Source organism: Balearica regulorum, chromosome 5 (assembly GCF_011004875.1).
Source record: "Balearica regulorum gibbericeps isolate bBalReg1 chromosome 5, bBalReg1.pri, whole genome shotgun sequence".
Taxonomy (NCBI): Eukaryota; Metazoa; Chordata; class Aves; order Gruiformes; family Gruidae; genus Balearica; species Balearica regulorum.
In genome coordinates, this window is record NC_046188.1 from 7,535,425 (window position 1) to 7,558,664 (window position 23,240).

Consider the following 23,240-nt stretch of genomic DNA (forward strand, 5'->3'; position numbering starts at 1 on the left):
ATTCTTTTTAATTTTTTGGATGTTTAGGAGCCAAGGCTAAACGGAGACGTTCCTGTTTTGTGAGTAAAGTCCCTAGCGTGAACAAAATGGGAACCAAATCCTGTTTTGACTGGCTTTGTACACTAATCAGCAGAAGGGTGTCTTGACCCATGAGTTCTGAGGAGCACAGATAATCATAGAAAATAAAGCCGGAAAGGACCACAGGTCCATTCCCTTGCCCCACATCCAGGTGAACTGTATGTAACTCACTCCTGACAGGATTTCCTACTGCAATTTAAGTATTGTATCTAATAGATAGATACAGAGATCAGATAATCCCCCTTCTATTCATAGTGATTTTTTTATGTTTCTCCCCTCCTCTACACTTCCTTTATTCAGCCTAAATGGTCCCCCTTTCTATCTCCTTGTGTGTCAAGTTTCCCACAACTTTTCTTTTTTTGTGGTTTTTTTTTTTTTTTTAAGGGGCATTTAAATTGTCCCTTTCTTTGTCCCCAGTATGCTACCGAACACTACATGCAGTATGTTGCAGTAGTACTGAGAAAAGAGGAAGGACTACTTCTTGTGCCTTGTGCAGGGGTGGTGACAGCTCCATACTGCCGAAGACAAAGGCAACCAACTGTGTAGGATGCCCCCATGTAAAATTTCACCTCGGTGGAAGAGCAAGAATGTGCAGCCCAGTGCCCAGTGGTGTCAGCTGGACACGGCACTGGTGTCTCTTGGCTGTAAGCACACCATAGTTGTAGGGGACACTTTACAGATGAAAGGGCTAGATCCCAGAGAAGCATACAGGCTTTTCTGTGTCTATCCTGCAAACTAATCCTTGGCAAGATTAATTAGCTGTGCGTTTCTGCCGGGGCTAGGCTGTCTCCACTACTTCTGCAAACTAGCTTGAAGCCAGCTGAAGTCTCTGCTGCATCATCTAGTGCAATCCCATGCACGAAGCAGACAGACAGCAAGCCAATCTCTTGATCCTCTTTTGCAGAGATCGTTCCATGTCAGGCCAGGGGTGCCTCGCCAGAGCTCTGCCACAGCTGAAGGCTTTTGCTGAGAAGAACGTTCAATTCCCAGTACTGCCCCAAGACTAATGTGTTCATTTTACACAAGAGTTTCCCAGACTTTTTGCAAGTATGATCATCTTGGGGCTGATCTGGATTTTTTTTGATGATCGTTTTACTTCCACCTTCTTTTCATATGAGAGAATTTGGCTCCTCTAGGACTGGAGAATGAGACAAAATTGTAATGGTTTTTGCTGCAAGTATTTATATACTATTTTTATATTAATCAGGAGAATCCTAACTGCCTTTCATTGCTGGCAGCAACTTGCGTGATTAGCTGTTCCCTGGAGAGAATAAATTCTCTGAGCTTCCTGAGGGCTCACAACCCCTTGTATGAGAATCTCAACTTGAGTTTGTGTTTTAAAGTAGAAGGAAAAATGACAACTAAGGGATGAAGGATCCTAGATTTGACTGATGCAGGAGGCCATGTGATGCAAGTATGCAAGTGGATTGCTGGTCTGTTTAGTTAAAGGTCAGATGTTGTGGGCTTATGTTTATGTAAGTACAAAGCAGGAGGCCCTAAAGTACACTGTTGGCATTGTGCATCAATATTAGCAAAAGGCAGCAGAAAGCTTTACTCTGTTTTTGAAACCTTGAAATTGTGCAATCCCAAGCACAGCTACAGGCTGGGTGTAGAATGGATTGAGAGCAGCCCTGAGGAGAAGGCCTTCAGGTTTTTGGTGGATGAGAAGCTCAACATGACCTGGCAGTGTGCGCTTGCAGCCCAGAAAGCCAACTGTGTCCTGGGCTGCATCAGAAGAGGTGTGACCAACAGGTAGAGGGAGGGGATCCTGCCCCTCTACTCCGCTCTTGTGGGACCCCACCTGCGTCCAGCTCTGAGGTCTCCAGTACAGGAGAGACATGGAGGTGTTGGAGAGAGTCCAGAGGAGGGCCATGAAGCTGATCAGAGGGCTGGAGCACCTCTCCTATGAGGACAGGCTGAGAGAGTTGGGATTGTTCAGCCTGGAGAAGAGAAGGCTCCGGGGAGACCTTAGAGCACCTTCCAGTCCCTAAAGGGGCCTACAGGAAAGCTGGAGAGGGACTGGTTACAAGGGCATGGAGTGACGGGACAAGGGGGAATGGGTTTAAACTGAAGGAAGGGAGATTTAGATCAGATGTTAGGAAGTAATACTTCACTGTGAGGGTGCTGAGGCACTGGAACAGGTTGTCCTGAGCAGTTGTGGATGCCTCCATCCTTGGAAGTGTTCAAGACCAGGTTGGTTGGGGCTTTGGGCAACGTGGTCTAGTGGAGGGTGTCCCTGCCCATGGCAGAGGGGTTGGGACTAGATGGGCTTTAAGGTCCCTTCCAACTCAAACCATTCTGTGATTCTATGATTCTATGAAATATCAATAAGTAATAGGGCAGAAAATCATCTGAAGGGAATTGTCAAAGCTATTTTCAAGAATTTGCACTATGATTGCATGCATATGCTGCATTTTCCAGCAGACACAAGGTAAAACATCACCTAGATATAGTGTCTCTTTCGGTCTTCCTCAAACCTATACTGGGGAAGGAGAACTGTTTGCTCAGGACTTTCTGCCTCTTCAGCACACAGGTCTAGTTTGACTTTGGCTGCCTGTTTTAATTGCTGTTTAATGAAAAAGCTGTAAAAGCCTGTGGAACAACCAATAAATCAGTAATATATACGGAAAAATAAAAAAGTGTGTGTGTTCCCAAAGTGACATGAGAACAACAGGGGATGTGATCTTCTGACATCTTCTTACCTTTTTTTCCCCCAAAAGCTCTGAGGGAGCTCCTGTTTTTCCACCTGGCTGTTGTCAGAATTGATGATTTGTGTCTCACCATCTCCCCAGCCCTGAGCTGTCTTTGAATCCAGTCCAGCCCAGCTCCTCTGCCAGGCAGACTGGTGTGGGTGGTGCTGACTGTACACTTTATCTAGCACTGCCAGTAAACTGATGCCCTAGGGTGAGGCCAGGAATACTTTCATTGTTAAGTTTTTAAGGAACAAGTCAAAGCTACTGCTGAACTGAGGGTGGAAAACACGCTGTGAACTGAAATAATTAACACCTCTTTGATCACAGAAATATGGATTGCTTTGTGTATGGCTATATAAGTATTACAGAGTTTACAGGAAAGACTGAAAGGTGTTAATGATACCTTATCCTCCCCACTGGCATTTTGGGTGTTACATCCTGGTTTCTGTCCCTGCCACCAGCGTTGATGTGTGGTCTGTTTTACCCCATCGCCGTAGTGCCTGCAAGCTCTCCTGCAGGCAGGCAGAGGACGGTGCTATACGGGCACTTCATGTAGCACCCTGAGCTGCAGTGTCCCAGTCTTGGTGGACATCTTGAAAGTGCTAATGCAGTGCAAATTATCACTTTATCAAAATTTGGTTTATTACAGTATTTACATTCGTCACAGAACTGCAGATAAATGAAGCGAGTCTGTCCGTGAGAAGTCAGGCTGTCTGCTCTCTGCCTGCAAGGGACCCTGGCTTTTTGGCTACCAAGGGCTGCCTGTACTGATGTGGGAGCTCTGGTTTCTGGATTACTTCAGGATGACTGGATTAGCTGTGTTGACCTGTTTATACCTGCAAAACCATGAGAGATGCAAGGTTGCCTTCTATTTGGTTCTTTGTCAAAAACAATTCTGAACAAAGAGTTGATGATGCCTTTTGTTAAGTGATTAAATCTGTTTTTCTCTCTCCTTAGTGCTGCTCCTCTTCCTGTGCCTTTCCATTGCTCTCCCTACCTTGTGGTTTGATGAAGAATGATGCTGGATCACTGAGTGAAATAAATTTATGACAGTTTGAAGCTCAGTTTAGGTGGTCCAGCCATGTGGTTGCCACTGGTGAAGTAAAATCAGGCAATAGTTACCTTGTGCTGGGTGAGGTTTTGGCATGCCATGTGTTATCCCAGCCTGCTCTGTCTAGCCATTGCTTGTTTTCCACTTGGATTGCCAAATGCCAGCCCAGCAGAATATCTCTGCTGAGTCCACATGTTAATTATCATACAAGACCATGAAGGAGATAGCGTTGCAGGTATTATCTGAAAGCAGCCATACCCCACGCTCTCTCTACTCCCATCCCAGCCAGTTCAACACTGGGAAGGTGATGGCTGTGCACACAGCTGGAGGGTCGTACTGACTGTTAGGAAAGCTGTAGGTATGTGATGCTGCTGAGGGATGAGCGGACCTTCTGCCTAATGTCCAGGCACAGATCCTCAGCAGGAGGAGCAGCATGGGCTCTGCAGTGCTCCAGGCTGTAGCAGGCTGCTCTGGGAAGGTGCAGGGCTGCTGACTCTTGTGTAGGGCCTGCAGGCATTAGTGGAGTTGCTGTGTGTGCCATCGTTTCCCCTTGGCAAGCCTGCCCGTGTTGTGCCGCCCTGGCTTGGGGAGCAACTCATGCCTGATCTGACCAGTAATCTGGGCTGTCGCTGCTGCAGCAGCTCCTGGGTGCCACTGGGGAGATGTGCTTTTGGCCCTCTGGAAGGGAGCAAGAGGGGATGTACTGGTTCCCTCTCCTCTGTCCCCCATGGGAGCTGGAAGACTCGTTCCTGGTGGATGTTGTGGCTGTTTTTTGGAGCAGTGCATTGTGTGTGTTGGGCTGGCTTATGCATATTTCATTTCCTCTGAAGGAAGAAGAAATCCTTCTTTATCCTGTACTCCATTTTTATTCTTGCCTGGCCATCATCACCTGTTGCTCACTCTTTCTGTCTTTTGCAAGCTGTGGGTGGCCAGGCTGGGACAAACCACAAGCCCTGTAGTGTGCTTTCCCTTCTCCTTCTCCTGCGTGCCCTTGTAAGAGCCCTAGAGAGGGCAGATTGCTGTGAGAGCACACAGCAGTGACTGGAAGCATCAGTTCAAGCCACAGAATAAGCATAAGTAGTAATTTTTGCAATGCTGCTGAGGGTTGGGGAGTGACAGATGAGGACCTTGCTGTGCAGGTCCCCACGGTGGACTGTGTGTGGCGGCATGCATTGGGGTGTCTTGCTGCTGCAGCCCCAGCAGCAGCAGGCAGGGTAGACAGCGATCCCTGTTGGGGCAGCTCTCCTGGCTCTTCTTGCAGACCCATCGGTGGGGAATGGGTCTGCCCTGGTTGCCTGCCAGCACCTGCCGAGGGCAGAGGCAGCACAGATGCTGCTGGTTGAGGCCATCTGCCTTGGAAGGCCGCAGAGATCCTGTGCAGGGAGTCAGCATCCACTGAGCCTGTCTGGAAGGCTTGGCTGATTGAGGTTAGCAGAAGCAGAAGTTTCTACAGCATGCCTACCAAGTGGCGGCTCAAGTTGGCCCAGGATGCTGGAAAACAGTTTTTAGCCTGGGCGTCTCTCCATCCCTATCCAATCTGTGCAGCAACCAGTCGTGCTAAAGAGCAGGGATGTGACTCTCCCTGGGCTTGTCTTGTAGAAGGTGAAGCCCCATATGGAAGCTGATGGCTCAACCTGACTGTGTAAGGTATCTAAAAAGGGAGAGGAAACACAGGACCCACTCCGTTAAAGATAAAGGAGGGCATGTGGGTGCCATTTCCTCAGCAACTGAAGCTGTTGCAGTGTCTGATCTATCTGTGGTTTAAGTTTCTCTTCAATAGCACTTCTGCTAAGGGAACAGTTGGGAAGAACTTTTGCTCCATGATAAACTTTCATGGGAGATCAGATTTGAGATCAGCATGTGACTTTTCTTGTTTAGTTCATATTCTCTCTGCAAATTCTCAGTTTTTCAGGTCTGATACTTTTGTTTATGTCCATGAGATTTCTGCTTTGAACTCTGATGAACAGTATATTTCTGATATATCCTTGTTTTTTTTAATTTTTAGTTTTCATCACTCACTCGTCTTTCCTGCCTATTGTTTTTTCATAATCCCCCCTCCTATTTTGTGTCCCCTCCTTATTTTCTCAGAAGTTAAGCACTGGAATTTTTCACTGCTAAACCCAAGCACTGTTTCTGCTACAGTGCCTTTTTTTGATACCCTGGTAGTTGCTTAGTCCCAGATTTCTAGACATCTGTCTCATTTGCAGTACCTAATTTTGATGCTCTTTAGACTCAGATGTTTTGCAGGCAGAAACCCATGGAAAGTGTGGGCACTTAGCACTTAGGAAAATTGAGTCCCTTGTGTCTCAAGGTGGACAGGCAGAAATTGAAGTGCATGTAAGTCTGGAGAACTTCCAGAAAATGTTTCCTCCCTCCCTAACTATCTCCTTAGGATTTGCAAGATTGGGGTGATTCTGCTGTGGAAGGTAGCTGTGAACATAGTGAATTAGTTTGCCTGCTCATAGATGGTCATTTTTTGTACTCTTGCAATTCAGAACGACAACCCACATCATTAAAACTCAGTGCATGTGTACTTGATATTAAGCAAATTGGATAGCTCTGAGATTGCTTATTTCTTCCAGAGATACAAGGATGAATTGAACCAAAGCAGTTTGCAGCCTGGCGTGTTTCAGCTCAAGGCTGCTAATGACGCATCCTAGAAACACAGAGCATCAGCAAGTCCTTTGTACTTTGCTAATATTTTTCCTGCAGTAACATGAGAGCAATTACAGCTTGGAAGGATGGGAGCTGGAAGACTGGAGGAGATGAAAAAATTTGAAGAGGAAAACAGGATTTCATGAAGTGAAGGCGGGGGGTGTATGTGGGTGGGTGAGGGAGCAAGCATCTGTAAATAGTTGGCACTGACAGCTGCTTTTGAAATATATAGGAATTTGGAAAGAGAGAGGTAGAACAGCTGCACATGTGTGTATGTTTTATGGAAAAAGGAGGAGAGCAATGTGCTTGTGAGGGAAGGAGCAAAAGAGCAGAGCTAGGCAGGAATCCACGGAAGGGGTGAGAGAAAGTGGAGTACGGAGTAAAGTTGGGGAAGAAAGAGATTAATTCAAAGAGATTTTCAGGAATGAGTGTAAAGTATAGTGCAGCTGATGTAAAATTCACTGTCTTGCTAGTGACCTCCAGGGAGGGGAAAATTGGTGTTGCCGCCTGCCTGCTGTTCCAGCCTGTCCTCCCTCCCCCTGTTTTATCTTTTGATTTATAGTAATAAGAAATTGGCCTTCCTAAGAGCAGGTCAGGGCACTCGGCTGAGGGATTAAAGCCGAGTCTGAGACCTCTGAGCGTATTGTAATGCTTGTGAGTCATTGCCTCATCCTCTGTATTGGCAGGCTGATGGATTCCTAACTAGGTTGTTAGTGGCATCTCGGTGTTGCTCCCCGAGATGTGCCTTTTGTGTTTAAACTCTGACTTGGAGAAACAAGTTCATTTCAGGCTCTTTGTGTTTCTCTCCTCCTCCTTTTCTCAGCTTTTACTTCTTTAAATGTAGACTTCTTTTGACAGATCATCTCCATGGTAACTAACAGGACCGGGCTGCCTACAGAAATTGTAGTAATAAAGTGGTTGGTTTTTACACATGATGAAAAGATGATGAAGCACAATGATAGGTGATAAAGACACAGGTAATTGCTCTAGAATAATATTGCTGCCAAGAAGATGACTGAACTCCCACACAGAAGATGAACAGATGGTGTATTTATTGAAATTCATAGGCTGTGAGAAGAAAAATGTAATTGATGGCTGTGTAGGTTTTGTTTCAGTTTACTATATACTGAGCAGAGCCAGGAGAGCGGTGTGCCGGCAGATGGAGCCCGTATGCAGAGCCACCGCGTATTCACTGGAGAACTGGCTTTTCGCTTGAGATCAGAATTCCAATCAGAGCCATAAAAGCAGCAGAACTGCTAATTGCTCTGATGCATTTCGCTATTTTAGATCTGTCACATAGCCCTGTTTTATTTTAGCAAGGGTGTAACACTTTTGTAAGAACAGTGGTGGTAAATTATACTAGCATACTGGGAACATTGAAGTAGAAAGTGGAAAAGCAAATACTTGCAAAACTTGTGCTGGGTACAGGTTTTCCAAGACCAGGTGTGCATTTGTGTTAGTAAATGGCAGCTGTAGCTTGTTTGCTGACCTGGTTGCTGGAGAGACTCTTCTGGTAGGGCAGTTTGTTGTGCAGAATCCACAGGAAGGCAAAGGCAGGGTGTTTTCCACTGGTTGCTCTCTCTGCGTTTTCAAGTATAAGATAAAACTGGTCAATTTGATGTTGAGGCTCATGTCAAAATGTTGTCTGCCTGTGTGTGGCAGTGCTGTGGATCTGGTTTGAGTGGCTACAGTGCTGCTTTGTGGTGTCGTGCGGGGGTCCTGAGCGTGGAGCGATGTGGCATCCCCTGCCACAGGGGCTCGGTGCCTTCAGCTTCCCAAAAAGATTACTTCAGTGCTGCCAGAATGCAGCACATAAATGTCCATGGGAATCAGCGTCTGAAAGGTCTGAGAGGGGCAAATAACCCTACTTATGACAAGGAGTGCCAGCGCTGGAGCGTAAAGATTTTTCTCTTCTGTAACAAAAGCTAACTGTTGGGAGAAATGCTGTTGGGAGAAATGCTGTTGGGAGGAACTGATTGGGCTGAAGTGCTGGCGGCAGGCTGCTGCCTTCCCTGCGGCTCCTCTGTTCTCAGCAGCTTTAGCACCCCTGTTGCGCCTCAGCTAACTCCCATAGTACCATGATTTATTGGTGATAATGTCTGGGTGCTGTTTACTATATGATTCTGTCTTCTTCTACAGTCTACTGCTACTTTATTGATTGTATAACTCATTTTCTCATCAAGTTCGGTAAGGAAACCACTTCCCGCCTCGGTTTACATCCAGCTGCACCTACTCCTATTGACTACATTTGTAGGACTTGCGTGCAGGGGGCTTTGAGAGGGTGTATAAATAAAAGAAGAAACAGGTTCTTTGTCTTACAATGGTAGTGTCAATGAGAATGAAAATAACTGTGTAGGTAGTACAGAAGAGAGTCTCTCTCCAGGGCACTTTACCCTAGGGAAGAAACTAAAAGTTGTGGGTTCATCACTTGACAGTGTTTATGTCATATTCACCCTTCTTTTCATTTCTTCTCTCCAGATTGGCAGGGCCCCCACATCTTCTGTGGCACCTGATTTCCATGCAAATTGCTCCCGTTTAGGTTAAAACATTGCTGTCATTCTTTTTTCAAACTTCTTTCCTTTTTTCCTGCAGAAAAGGAGGGGGAGAAAAAGTTACTTAAGTGATACACCTTCTCCATACAAGATTAAACAGAATTGCTCTGGCAGTGGAAAGACATGCTTTTTTGAGACCTGTCAGCCAGCCAACAAGTGGAGTGTTAAGTTAGAGATGCCAGAGAGATGTACTATATTAATAAAGGAAAGGAAGGGAAAGGAAAGGAAAGGGAAAGGGAAAAGGTGTGAATCTGAGCACTGAAAGGAGACTGGCCTACCAGCTATATTTGAGCAGTTACTCGAGTGCATGAAGTGTGGTTGGAGTCATATTAACCCAGCTTGGTGACTGTCATTGTGGTGATCAGTTCCTTGATGAGCCTCCTGATTTATTTTCAGTGTCAGCCATTCCCATTGCTAGATGCAGGCACCTGAGAGGCCCTGCCGACCTTGCTGACAGGTTCCAAGGGACATAGGCAACCTGGTGGGGTTCTCTGGAGAAGATGGTACAGGGTTCTCTTCAAAGGATGAGGTTTTCTTGAGATAAAGGGCTGAATGTGCTTGCTTGAACACAGATTCATCGGGGGCTTGGTCGCCTGGGTGCTGCCAGCTTCTTTCCATCAGGCTGGCTTTGTTTGCTGCCCAGCTGCTGGCCTCTTTTCTTTCTTTTCCTCCCATTCCTGTGCTGCCCTTCACCACTAATTGAGTGTTTCAGGCAAAGCTGGTCAAAACATTTTTATTCAAAACTTATTTTTCTGGCAGCCAAGCTTGGCAGCATCAAAGAAAAAGGTAAATGAAAAGATACTGTCATTTTTCTGGGAGAAATTCTCATATTCAAAGTTGGAAGCTGAACTGTTGTCACATAGTTGGGGGGGGGCCTTTCCTATTGCTTTTTCCTTTTCTACTTTACCTTCTCTCCCTTCTTCCTTCCATCTCCGTTCCCACTCCCAATCTCTTTTTTCCCTACTTGGCTGTGTAAAAGCTGCCAGAATGGTCAAGGAAATCTAAGATGATGTGAAGATTTCCTCTCCAAGTTGAGTGTTTCTCATTCAAAAAAAAATAATTGGATGTTTTTCAGTCTCCCTTCCCCCAAAAAGTAATGGTATTCTTGAACTGGTTTCTGCCTCAGATGGTTTAATAAGGTTTCTCTGGTTTCCTTGCTCATCAGTACAGAGCTGGGCTGATGCTCTGCGCAATGTGTCCCAGACCTCTCCATCAGGCAGCAAAGCCCGTGAAACTATCTGTCTCTCTTGAGTATGCCACTGATTACATGTACGTGGCTGAGGCTGAAAGAAGGATGCGGTTTTGCCATTGCTGGAATGATGTCACCCGGCCCAGAGAACTACCGCTGGTAAGTGTTTGTCCTTCAGGCTGGAGGAGATCACGGCCTGGTAGAGGATTCACTACCAGAGCGGTGACCTTTCCCTGTGCTGCTTGGCATGAATTGAGAGCACCTTAATAAAACAAGCATGAATAAAGATAAGGCTCCAGATGAATGCCTTGCCCTAGTTTGGGGAGAGCTTGGATTACGCAGTATCCACGATACTTTTGTACAGTTGAGTTGCAGGACCAGGGGACTGGTATTGACTGGTGTGTACATAGCACACCAGTTGGGCTGGCATGGTGTGCTGTTAGTTGCCGGGTGATTAGCAGTGTGAACTAGCTTTTAGATATCATTTCTTCTGGGACTGCTGCCCCTGAGCTTAAAACAAATGATCGGAAAGGTTTATTTGACAGGTAAAACTACTGGAGCAGGTTATTTGTTTGATCTACTCAGTGAAAGCTGCAAACCAAGCAGTTAATTTTTTATCTTTTGTTAATAGCTAGCAATCTTATGGGTTCAGATTATTTTTAAATTTAAAAATAATTTCAGAAGTTAAACAAAAAAAGCAATCTGTTGTGCACTGCCAGAAGAATGGTTGTGCTGTGTCAAAGCAAAAATCCCTGATGCTGGCTGGTAGCAAGTACCTGGGGAGAATATTTAGGACCAGAGTTTGGCTATGTGTTCCCAGCTTCTGACAGTCAGCAGTCTGGGGACATTCTAACCCAGAGGTTTCAGTATGGCTTTTATGTTTGATAGCCCGTGATGAACCTATACTCCATTTATCTGTTTGCTTTTAGAACCCATTTATGCTTCCAGCCCCCGCAACGCCTTGCAGCAGTGAGTTTCATAGTCTTGTGTTGCATTAAACGTTATTTCTGTGCATTGTGTTTTGTACCTGATACCTGCTCATTTTGGTGTGTGCCCTCTAGTTGTTTTCTAGAAAGGAGCAGTTACAATTCATTCCTTATTCGCCACCTCCATACCACTTACTATTTTATTACCCCTCCATCCCTGCCCTGATCGCATAATTACCTCTTTCTCTATCTGAAAAAGTCAAGTTTTTTCCTTGAGTAGAAGCTATCTCAGACCCCTTATTATCCAAGTTGCCTGTCTCAGTGTGGTTCTATTACAACCTTTTCAAGACTTCTGCACTGTAGTGAAGAAAGGGGGTGCAGCATGGATTTGTAGTGGCAGTACTGGTTTTGTGGTTTTATTCAGTAGTTTTCATAATATTTCTTTATTTGCCTTGTTACTGAACAGTGAACTATTTTCAAAGAACTATTTGGACAGTCACCGAGATCCCTTTTCTGAGTGAAAATAGCTGAATTACGTCCCTCAGCTTCTCTGCAGGTATCACTGGTGCAAAATTTGGCTTTCCTACTTTAGGCCTATCATCATGAGTGTTCCTTGTACACCTTCGTCATCTGACCCCACCAGCTCTCAGGAAGGCGTCTTATTTCTGCAACACTTGAAAAAGAGTTGTAATTAAATTTTTATGCTGTTAGGAAGTTGCTTACCACAGTTGTTTTTTGGTCTGCCTTCCTATGATTCTGCATTTCACTTGCCAGAAGTTCATGATTTTGTCTTTTCCTCCTCTTAATATCCACAGTCTGAAGGATATTCTTTTTCCCCTTTTTGTCTTTATTGCCAGTAATTGCCTTAATCTGCTGTTCAACCCAAAACAACAAATTGATTTTTTTGGTCCTTTTAAAGAATTATGAATTGGTGATATAAGTATCATGATGCTTTCCTATAGTATCTGTACATGGTCTCCCGGAAGTATTTCCATGTTTCCAGCTATTTCTTTTTACTACTACACTGATTTTTATGTAGTTCTCCTTTTTCAAATCCAAGCTTATTGCTTAGATTTCTGTGGGATTTTTTTCTTCTATAGGGTGTTGAAGAGTGAAGAGTAGCTGTTCTCGTGTGTCGCTGGGGACTAGCTGCTTTTCTATTAAAGATTTTTAACTAGTTATTTACAATGTCTAAAAATACAGTGTTTTCATTGCCCTGTCAAGATAGTTTCCCAGTCTGTGTGGGGAAACTTTAGTTTCAAATCATTCCTGTTTTCTGTCTACCTACCCAGTCTCCTGTAGCCCTGTGGACAGTGTCACAATCTGGTTGGTTTTAAACTAATGTTAATCCGTGCTTTTTTAACGTGTTGCACCATTTCCCCACTGGCCTTGCTTGCTCTGACATTCTCCTGCTTCTCGTATTTGGGGAGTTACAGCTTCCCACTGGGTTTTGTCTTCCCTTGAGCTTTATCTTGCTTTGTCCTCCATGGGACTCCCTCCTTTCCCGCAGCAGCACGGGGCTGGTCCGCTGGGAGGTGTGACAACCTGGGGACCATGGTGGATGCATCTCATGACTCTTGGCACAGTGCTTTTCGGCTCTGAAGATGGGGAATTGCCCAATCTTGTAAGCAAGCTGTCCTTTATTGTGGGAAATGCCACTATGCTGTTGTGTAAACCTAGAGTTTACCTTGAGGACTACATGGAGTTTTGGCCCCCTTATTTCCAAGAGGATATAGCAGAACTGGAAGAGGTCCCGCATAGGCGGCTAGGTCAACAGTGTGGACATTTCTGGGCATGATCGATTGACAAAGACTCATAAACTGGGAAAAGAGATGAACTTTGGGGGATCATGAGATATACAGACTTACACCAGTAGTGGAGAGGTGGGCAGGGAGTGCTTGTTCACTGCCTCACGAGGCCTGAGGGGTATCAAAGGGAGCCGGCTTCAGGAGGCACAGAAGGAGCTAGACCTTCATGCAGTGGGTGGTAGATCTGCAAAGATCTCTTCTGAAGGGTGCATTGAATGCAAAAAGTTCACCTGGGTTCAATGTGAGGCTGGTTAAATACCTGGAGGAAAACAAGCCATGTCAGGCTCAAAAAATCCTTAGAAATGAGCATGGTTGGAGGTGGGAAGATTGACTGTTCAGGAGAAGGCACATGTGGATGTCCCGCTCTTGCTCTTTCCTCAGCATCCACTTAGGGCTGAGGTTGGAGAGCAGGCTGCCCCAGGGGAGAGGAGTCCTTACAGGGAAGAGACGCTGCTGGTACGTTCTCATCTTCTGCTGAAGCTTTTCCTGTAGGTTTTGATTTACATCTGTGATCTCCACCAGACCTTCACCTAATTGAGTAGATTGACCCTGGCTCTTACACAGTGGGCAATTAATCAAAGACTGACTAATCAGCTCTCTCAATGGCTGGCACCTTGCAGAAAGGCTGGGAATCACTTACATGCTACCTCCACAAACCAGTTTTCTGCCCTGAGATTTATAGCCAGTTAATTCTATTGAATTCTGTGGATTTACTGTAACCTTTAATTATTATAAGCTCTGAAATGTACTAAAAGTTACTTTACTTAGCTACCTTAAGTGGGAATTTAAAAAGTAAATTCTATATATGCGTTAACTAATTACACTCAGTAGTTTTACCACACTACTAAAACTTAGCTGAAATCTGTCATCTCTCCCTGAAATTAAATATCTTGAAAACGGGCTGGCTGAGCAATAGAATCTAAACTTATTCTTTAGGGTTTAAAAGTAGTTTTATTTAAAGGCTTTAATTTTTATCTAGATAACTTCCTAAGTTAACGTTTGACACTGCTGAAATAGAGAACTTGACTTTTAAGCTAAGGTTCTGATTTACCAAGCTGCAGTAGTTAATAATCATTCAGTGGTGTTAACTGCCAACTATTAGGAGTTTTAAATTGAAGATGCACTGTGAAATAAGATAAAATTAAATAAAGCAGAATAAACGTGTGCAAACACTTAGTCTTCCTGCATAGCCACACTCATTTATGTTAGTGCGTTGTGTGCCAGGGCTGAAGCAAAGGGCAGCGAAGGGATCTTGGAGGCTGTGGCACTGTCCCCAGGGGAGCAAGCCACTCCTGACGTCCTCATCAAGAATGACATAAGGGGTGATCTTTTTTTTTTTTCCCCAGCCAGGTACGAGGTGCCAGGTGGTCCTCTGAGCCCCCTTCTGACTTCATTTTTCTGCAGGAAGGGGTAAGCAGATTGTACTTTGTTTTGATGCTGAGTTTCCCTTTCTGGTAACAAATGTTCAAATCTCTGATTTACCAGCATTAGTACACTTAATTAAATAAACTAAATTGCCATGGGCAATTATGTAGGCTGTCTCTTAATGTACCACAACTTTCTTTTGGTTCATCTTCTAACCACCCCGAAGGTCCTCCACTGACTTTTTCAGTTGCTTCCCACAACAGATTGACAAATGAAGCCCAGACACGCTCATCTCTGCTATGTTGTTTGTGGTCCTTGGTGCCTCTGTTGTTGAAGCTGCTTGCTTTGTTTGGCTTTCTCTTAATGACTTTTGTGTCCTTTTTGTCACTTCTATGACCTAAAGCCTGTTGCTTATCACTGTAAACACAATCTTTTGCCTTCCAGTCAAATTCCGGGCTGAACTACCCTTGCAACTATGTCTTTACTGATGGTGAATCCCCCTTTTACATTTTTCCTGCACTGTTAGTCTTGTGGCTATCTTTTCACTGTTCGATTTTCCTTTCATTGCTGCTAGATAACTATATTGCATTCAAGTGGAATTGGACAGACTCTGGAGCCATAGTTGATCTGTGGATTCCCTGTGTGTTCTGGGGCATGGGCATTTCTCAGTGCATTTGCGTTTCTCTTCAGAGTCATGAAAGTTTTTGAGGACCATTGTTTTGCTATCTGTTGTTAAAATATTCATTTTTCCCCCTTTCTATCTGCATTCAGACAAATCTTTGTTTCAGAGCACAGCTGGAGCTGGGCCGGGTTGGCAGTGCAGCCCTGGCGTCCTCCTTCCCCTGCTTGCACTGGTGCATTCCAGGCAGATCCCTGGCTGTCATTCACGTGTACTGAGTATGGACAGATGACAACGCTTGTGCGTGTTAAGTACTGTGAAGGCTTTGTGATAACATTCCTGGTGTTTTGGGCTCCTTTTTGGCCGCCTGCATTTGCTCAGGCATCTCCAAATGATTTTACTGTGTATCATGAGCAGCTGGTCCATTTCCTTCAGTCTGATACTGCTGCTTATCAGTGGCGCTGGGATTAGATTGTAGTGTTTGTATACGGCAAGTGTTTGAATTAGCTAAAGCTCCTCTGCAAGCATCTTCCTCTTCTTTGGCAGTGTTCTCAATCAGTGCACGTGTTGCTGTTTGCTGGGGTTTTTTCTTTCTGGGGTATTTCATTCTGTCTCCCTCATCCCTGACAAGATAGCTGTTTGGGTGGGTATTTTCCCCTCTGTCTCTCATATTGCTTTCAATGGTAGAGTGGTTGCTATTGCTCATATTCCAGGTCTGTTTGTCTCGTCTGTCCAGCTACAATTTAGCCTCTATGCTGACTTGGTATTTGTGTTCTTGTTTTGGTTCCTTCCCTGGGCAGGACGTTGTCTGCAGCTCTCTGCTCACGTTTATTGAGATTTAGATCTGCTCTTCTCCATACTCTTGCTTGCAAGCTGGACTCCTGTAAGCCACAAGCTCTCTATTTAGCTTGCTGTTTCCAAAGTACTAAGTGGACTCAGTTGCAAGGTGAAGAATACTGACCATCTGTTCCTTGATTTCTGATCAAAACCTGCTGTTTTTCTGGGGAATTCCAGCCTCCCTTCATCTCATCTGCAGTTGTAATGTTTTTGGTTGTTTTTCTGGCAGCACTCTTTCGCAATGCTGGAATGTTATTTAAAAAAAACCAAACAACACCCACCTTTAATTAGAAAAAGAAAATCCTTGCCATTGATTTTCAAGTCTGTGAATAGACTTGAAGGATCCTTGTGTACTTTCTTTGGAAATCCACCTCTTGAGGTATTTGAGTTGGCCTGTCTGCTTGCTTTGTTTCTAGGGGTTGATTTGCCTGCCAGCTTGTCTGTGCTGGGCATCCCACTAGACTGAGTGCTGCTCCAGGCTTTCCTTCCTCCCACCTTCACTGTCACAGTAGAATAAATGTGGGTTGCAACAAACACCAGAGACCCTGGGGTTTCCCAGAAACTTCTGCAAATTTCTGTGAACTGGACTGTTCAGATCCACTTCAGATACTATTAAATTAGCGGGAAGCTTTTTCACTGGAATATGTGAGCCCTGGAGTCCAAGCTTAGGGTAGAAGTCAGGATTGGATCCGAAAACCCATCTATGAAGTGTGCAGGTACACAGCATTGTAGCGAGCCCAGCCATCAAGCAGCACATGCTGGAATAGCCACAGGGAAACTGTTTGATCAAATTACTGCTGATTTAATAATCTAACCAGACACAATTTCTCTCTTTGCATACTTCAGCAAACCAGGTCAGATTTCTCTACTGTGGGCTTAGTGGGCACGTGGATTTTGTTCATATTTTCGACTGTAGGTGAAGCTAACCTTTTTGTTTGTGAGTAATGGCTTACAGTCCCATTTCAGTTGGTTTTCAAGTGTGGTTTCGGGTAAACAAGGCTGTGCATTTGGTCCGTGCAACTTCACAGAAATTTTTGTAAGGAAATACCGCAGAGTCCAGACACGTGTTTAATGGAAACACTGGTTCTGCTAAGACAGTTTCCTCCTCTTGAGTTTGGGACCTTGTCATCTATACCTGTTAGCAAACAGCAGGTGAACATGACTTAGGCAGAAATGTGTTGTGTAAATATTTCTGACTTCACGCTTATCTAGCACAGGCATCTTCCTCCCAGTATATTCTGCTAGTCCAGAGGAGTGGTGTACTGGGCAGACCCTGGGCGAGTTCAGCGAGACACGCTGGAGATGTTTCACTCGTGCAGTCATACCTTGGTAAGAGGAGTGAGACCTTCACTGACCTGAAGTCCATTTCGTAAGGTTTTCTAGTTTGGGGACTTTTCACTCAGAGGCATAACTCTGTTGCACACAGTTCTCTGTTTTGTCTTCTATTTCTTTTGAATAAGGTTTAGGGCAGAGGGGAAGAGTAATTTTACTTTGATCCCAAGAAACGGGAGATGTATTTGTTTTTGCGAGTCTAAGGAATGTTGAAGAAGGCTTAATGTAGTGAACAAAGTGAAAGCATGAGTCATTGCTGCTTGTGGGCAGGTTCATTGCTATCCTGCTTTTCCTGCACATTAATGGCTTTGTTCCAGTTGTGCACGTTGCTGCTGTGTTAAATACCGGGAGACTGTTGTGGCAGGGATCCCACGGCTGGTGCTCTGTGAAGGAAGGAAATCAGCCATGCCAGTGTAAAGCCTCTCTTCCTTGGTGTTGGGTTGTGCTGGGGTTGATCTCTCGCACAGGCCTGGGGTGCTTACGCTCTGCGGGTCCCTCTGAATCCTCCGCTCCCCAGCCAGGCGTGAGGGGACGTGGGAGCCCAGGGATGGATGAGAGGCCGTGGTGTGGTGGGGGCAGCTGGCGGCAGGAGCAGGGCTCTTGGGGGAGCCCTGGGGTACCCCCTGGCTCCCTCCTCTCTCCCCTCCTCCCACTGCTTGGTAACGGGTCTGGTCAGTGCAGGTGTAGCCCTGTGGGGTGGCTTTGTCCGTAGTGAGCCTAATTAATTAATGAATTAAAGGGAGAGAAGACATTCCCTGGCTTGGAGGTGACTACAGGGAATGTGCTGGCCTAATTTTGCTCCAGGTTTGTTACGGGGTGACATGCCTTATTATCCACATCAGGGCGGGGGGGTGCGAATGACACTCGTCTCGGTTCGGCTCAGCACGGTGAGCCGCTGCCTGTGGGGAGAAAGAGCACGGGCGTGCGAAGGCACCGAGGACTTTGCATGGCTTTAAACTAAAAAGGCAAATTCAGATCAATGAAGAAACTCAGATGAAATACCCTTTCCCCCCGCCTCTCTGGTGCACCTTGAAAAAGTAGAATTAGAAGTCAGTTTACGTGGGCTTTGCTCAGAGACACCTTGGCAAAGGGCTTTCGGTGGAGCTTTGAAGGAGACCGTGGCCGGCTGGGCGCTGGTTCGGCAGCGGACATCTGAAAGGGATCTTGCTGCTCGGCTGAGCTGGAAGCACATCGCGTTGCTGGGGGAACCGGCTGTGCCATGGCTCCCAGGTGAAAGGATGTTTGATCTTTAAAATAATGGTGTAAAGGTTTATGTGAAATACATTGTCCGGGTTTTAAAAATATCGGCTTGACATTTAGTGGGACATAAAGAGAATATTTCTACATTTTAGCTGGTGGTTGACAAATAATAATAAAAACTGGCTACATCTCAAAACTGTATTTGAATTTCTGCCAGTTGTGCTCTAGCTCTTTTAGCACAACAGTTCTGAAAAAAAAAACCCCAGAAAAAAGGCAGTGTCGAGTTGACAAGGACAAGAGTTTATTCTCCTAATATTATTGTGGCATTATTTAGAAATGATGGATTCGAGAGTAAAGTTTAGAGTAAGAACTTAATGTGAAAGAACAAGGAAAGCAGTTGAGTGCATGGGAGTTGGAGTTGATGACTTAAATGGTCTTCCATTTTTCTTCATAAATATGACAGTCCTGATGAATTCTGGATAAATTTGAATAAAAGTGAATAAACATCATATTACAGAAAAAATGTTAGGGGCTGCAGTGAAAGTTCGAAGTGAAGAGCTCAAAAGTAAGGGAATGGCAGAAAAACTGATGGAAAGAAGTTTGGAATAAGCAACTTCTCTGGTGCAGCTTTAACTCCGTGCCAGTGGCACGGATGGAGCATGCTTTTCCTGGGCGCTGGGTAAGCTGCGTTGAACCCAAGGCCTTCCTCCCTCTTTGGCAACTCATTTCACTGCCTCCCATCTGGAGCTGCTACTTAAACATTTGTTTTCAATTGTGCAGTGTTGGGGCTAAGTGTATGTACAGGGAATGGAGCAACCACAGCCCTCCACGCTGAACTGCCCCGGCCCCTTCCTGGTAGCCCATCTCTTTAAATCTTCAAGGGATTCGTGCTCGCTTCTAAATTAGCAGGGAAATTTCCCACTGGCTTAGCAGATGAGGCAAACCTGGGCAATGGATGGAACTTGTTCAATCAGTTGGCTTCAGCGACTAGTCTGGCATAACTAGATTTTGTGTTTCCCTTGTTGCTCTGCTGCGCCCTTGCATATTTTTAGCACAGTGCCACGGCCTCCGCCTCCTGCTGTGGGACCTGGTATGGCTGATCAGCATGATCACTCAGCCATGCCTGATGTTGGCATTATGGAGACAGGGCTGTGAGACTGGAAAGAGCCGTGCTGAAAGGCACAGTGTCCCCAACAGTGGCCTTTCACTGGGGCTCTGCCCATCCTGAGCCTTTTGCCTGCAGCCAGCACGCAGCCCAGGGAACAAGACGCACTCTCCAGTTGCCTGGTCCATGGAGAGTCTGGTGTGGCAAGACTCACATAAGTCAAGGGTCTTGGTACCTGCTCAGCAAGGACTTCCCCCCCCCCGCCTCTTTTGAGCTCTTTCTAAGTAGCTTTTATTTAGAAGATCCCAGTCTGGACTGCTCTTCAGGGATCTGCCAGGCAGCAGCTTTTATAAACAGGATCATCAAAATACGTTTTTGGGGAGGAAAAAAGGGTTGCATTAGGAACACCTGCAGAAAATTGCCTCAGGGAGCAGTTTACCTTAGAGAGGCAAGATACTGCTGATAACTGATTAGAGCCAACTTACAAATTGCCGCAGGCAATGGGGCCAGAAGCTGTTTTGGTTGTGAGCAGCCAGGTCTGTGAGCCCCTGCTGAGTGGGGAGAATACTCCCATCCTTCCCCCTGTTTTCTGTCTACCTTCCTTGTCTTGAGCATTGTGAGTAGCTTGGTTCAGATTTCTGATTTTATTTTACAGCTTTTCCCTGCTGTTTTTGAGGAGCACCAGATATTCTAGAAGCCAGAAACAGAATTTTGCACTAATTAATAAATTGTTGGGAAGAGCTCCGATTTCACTGCAGAGACCTCTTGCAGACAGAGACAGTGGGAATGGATTTGTCCTGAATGCTGGGGAAAAATAGCTCTTCTTCTACTGGGCATCAAATCTACATCCAAAATGCACATTCAAAGCAGCAGTTGTGTGGATAGTGAAAGCAGGATGTGATCTCACAGTAAGTATCACAGAGCCTTCCTTAAAATATACATTAAGGTTAAAAAAAAAAAAGAAAAAAAAGGAAAAAATAATCAGGAGTTGAAATCCATTCTCTACTCTTCTATTTTATTTTATTTTTTTGCATTGAAGTGTGCCTTCATAAGAGACAATCTTCAAGATGGAACCTCCAACTATTCATGAGTGCTGCGCTTACAATTTTTGTTCCAAGAACAGTTTTTACCTCTGCGTGTACAAACCCCATCGGCGAGTGCAGAGCTGCTGGTGCAGCTTTGCTCTTCCAGCCTGGGAGCCCACAGCGATGGAGCAGAGCTGGGCGGAGGGTGGGCAGAGCCCTTTGGGGAGGTAATGACTGGCTGAGGGCTGGTAAATGCAAGGGGTAGGTTATTCCCTGGAGAGGAAACACTTTGTTTTATACTGAATGCCTGCTGTGATTCTTACTTCACTTTTTCACTACAAGCCTGTGGGATTCCAGGGTGGAAAAGGTACATTTCTAAAGTGCATCCAAAATATTTTTGACCAGAGAGTGAATTTAAGCAGAGTAATTACTTACAATTTCATGATAAATGAATGGCAATTTGCTCTTTTTTTTTTTTTTTTTGTTAGGCAAATTTGTCAGCAAGATGTTCAAATAAAGACCTAGCACTCATAAAGTGAGAGCAGTAGGAAAGCTACAGGTGAGGCAGTAGTTCTTAAACCCTGTCAGAAGTGGCAGAGACTATTTTATTCCTTGTTTCTCTGGCTAGCATTCCTTTGGTGGCTGTCACATGTTTACCAACCAGCTGCCTTCCTTCTTACTTGGGACATTAAATCAACAAGCCCATGCAGAGAAAGAGCACGAGCACCACTGCTGGTTTTGAAACTGGACTGTGCTTCTCCTCAGCTTTGCCCAGCTTGTGTGAACACCGCAGGTCTTGAGGATTTAGCAACCTGTCCCAGAAAGCTTTGAAATGTGTTATTTGTGAGAAAAGTGTTCCTGGGAAATTTCATTGCTGGTTTGACTTGTTTTGCTGCTTTATGTATGGGCGATTAGGTAAGTCTATGTTTTGAATGATTTGGGGCTATTTCTTGGTGAGAAGATAGCTTTCCTACTTTGTTACTTTTTGGTGACAATCACAGTGTGAAAAGCTAATCCTATATTACCAACACTTACTACTTTGGATTTGCATGTTGCTTTGGTTGTCTTGAAATACAAAGGTCTTGGAAACTGCAGGTAATGAAATGGGAGTTAGCCTTTTCTTCTGTTTTCTGTTTTGACATTGTGCTGTTTCCTGTTATCATTTCAGATTTTACTGTAAAGCAGTAGTAAGACCGTAATTCCAGATCCATAATGAGTAGCACAAGTGCAGAGTATTTGCAGTCCTGTTAAGCAGAGGGCACATCTGATCACTGTGCAAGGGAAGGCATGGATACCAGCAGTATTTCTGACTGAGACAGGTTAAAAAAAAAAGACCTAAATGTAGTATGATGGCTGTAGGAAAAAATAGCAGAAGAGATCCAAATAAAATAGTAAGTAGACTCCATAGCTTGGCTCGGTGTGTCTGAAGGAACATGATGCACTTTATTCTTGTGGTCCTTTGTGTCAAGTGTTTTGCAGAATGTGTGTGGGGATGTTTGCTCACGTGGGCTGGACTGGAGCATCAGAACTGCAGAAGCCCTTGAAATATATGGATTCTATTTTAGACTGTCTCCATTGCATCTGTTTTGGCTAACAGTCGCCTCTATCTGCCTCCCCACTTCTCACTCTTCTTCTGGCTCTGAAGTGGCAGGGCTTTTCATTTATCCCTGAGAATGATCTGACGTCACAACTTCTGCTTGAAAGAAACTCGGGCCAGATGCTTTGAAACTTGTTAACGCAAATGAATCCTCTGAGGCAGCGTTGCGGTCGCTTTCATCTGGAGGGGGCCCTTCTCTCAGGTTTTGTAGTGCTGGGATGCTGCCCTGCCCATTGCTTTTTCAAAGGAATTATGAAGGGTGTCTTGCATCATCAACATTTATTTTCTCTGAGATCATTCCTGCTCCCCTTTAGATCGCTGACAACTCAGCTTTTGATTTCCATGCTTTTGATTTTCCATGCCCTGTAGAGACAGATATTTTGGGCATAAGTCCCAGAGTCCATCTTTGATTTGGTTTGGCTCAACTGAGATTAAGGAAGGCTGAGGAGTGCCTGGAATAGAAAGAAGGCATGAGATAGGAAGGAATAATGTGGGAAAGCACATGCAGCTGTTCTCTTGGCCATTAAACCACCACTGGTTCCCTCTTCCTTATGCCTGTGGGACTTCACTGCCTTTCACTTATCACAGAGCCCTTGGTTAGCTGAGTGATGACTTCAGTTCACACCCTTCTCTGTACAGCCCTAGTAACAAGTGAAGTTGTTTGTTATGCTAACATGGATAGAGAAATGTTCATGGTGACATGGTAGAAGGTGGCAGTACTTGCTAAGCTTTTCACTCTATTAAATACATGACTGGCAACCACCGGCATTTTTTCTCCCCAGGCATTTGTTTTAATGGCTTTTGTTAATGTTAGAACATATTTTCCCAGGGCGTAGGTTACTTGGTCGATACCAGAGGCCTAGAAATCTTCCACAATATGCTCTTTCTTTGAAACCACACCCTGCTTTATGAGCAGCCTTCTTCCGCTTCAGGGCTCCCTTTTAAATACCAACAATTCCTCCATCCTGTTCCTCAAGATCTGGAGCCTGAGCTTGGTAGCTAGCCCAGGTTCCAGGGAATCTGTGCAGGTGCCCTCCATACCAGGACAAAAAACATCTAAGGGTCGCCCCGCACCAATTGTGTCAATACCATGAGTTAATCTGGCAGCAAACGTGTGTGGAATGAAAGTCAGCATAGGGCCTTTGGCTTTTAGGTTCAGAGAGTGGTGGATTAGTGTCTTCTGAGATGCAGTAAAGAGTGACCCAGGA

General features: G+C 45.1%; 1 protein-coding gene across 1 annotated transcript in view; it reads left to right on the plus strand.

Moving 5' to 3' along the window:
* SYT16 (synaptotagmin 16) overlaps positions 1–23,240 on the plus strand; it is a 109,387-nt gene that overhangs the window by 22,270 nt on the left and 63,877 nt on the right. Inside the window, exons 2-3 of the mRNA XM_075753348.1 lie at positions 14,299–14,362; positions 20,087–20,318. The gene's annotated coding sequence lies outside the window, so the exon portion shown is untranslated. The remainder of the gene's footprint in view (positions 1–14,298; positions 14,363–20,086; positions 20,319–23,240) is intronic.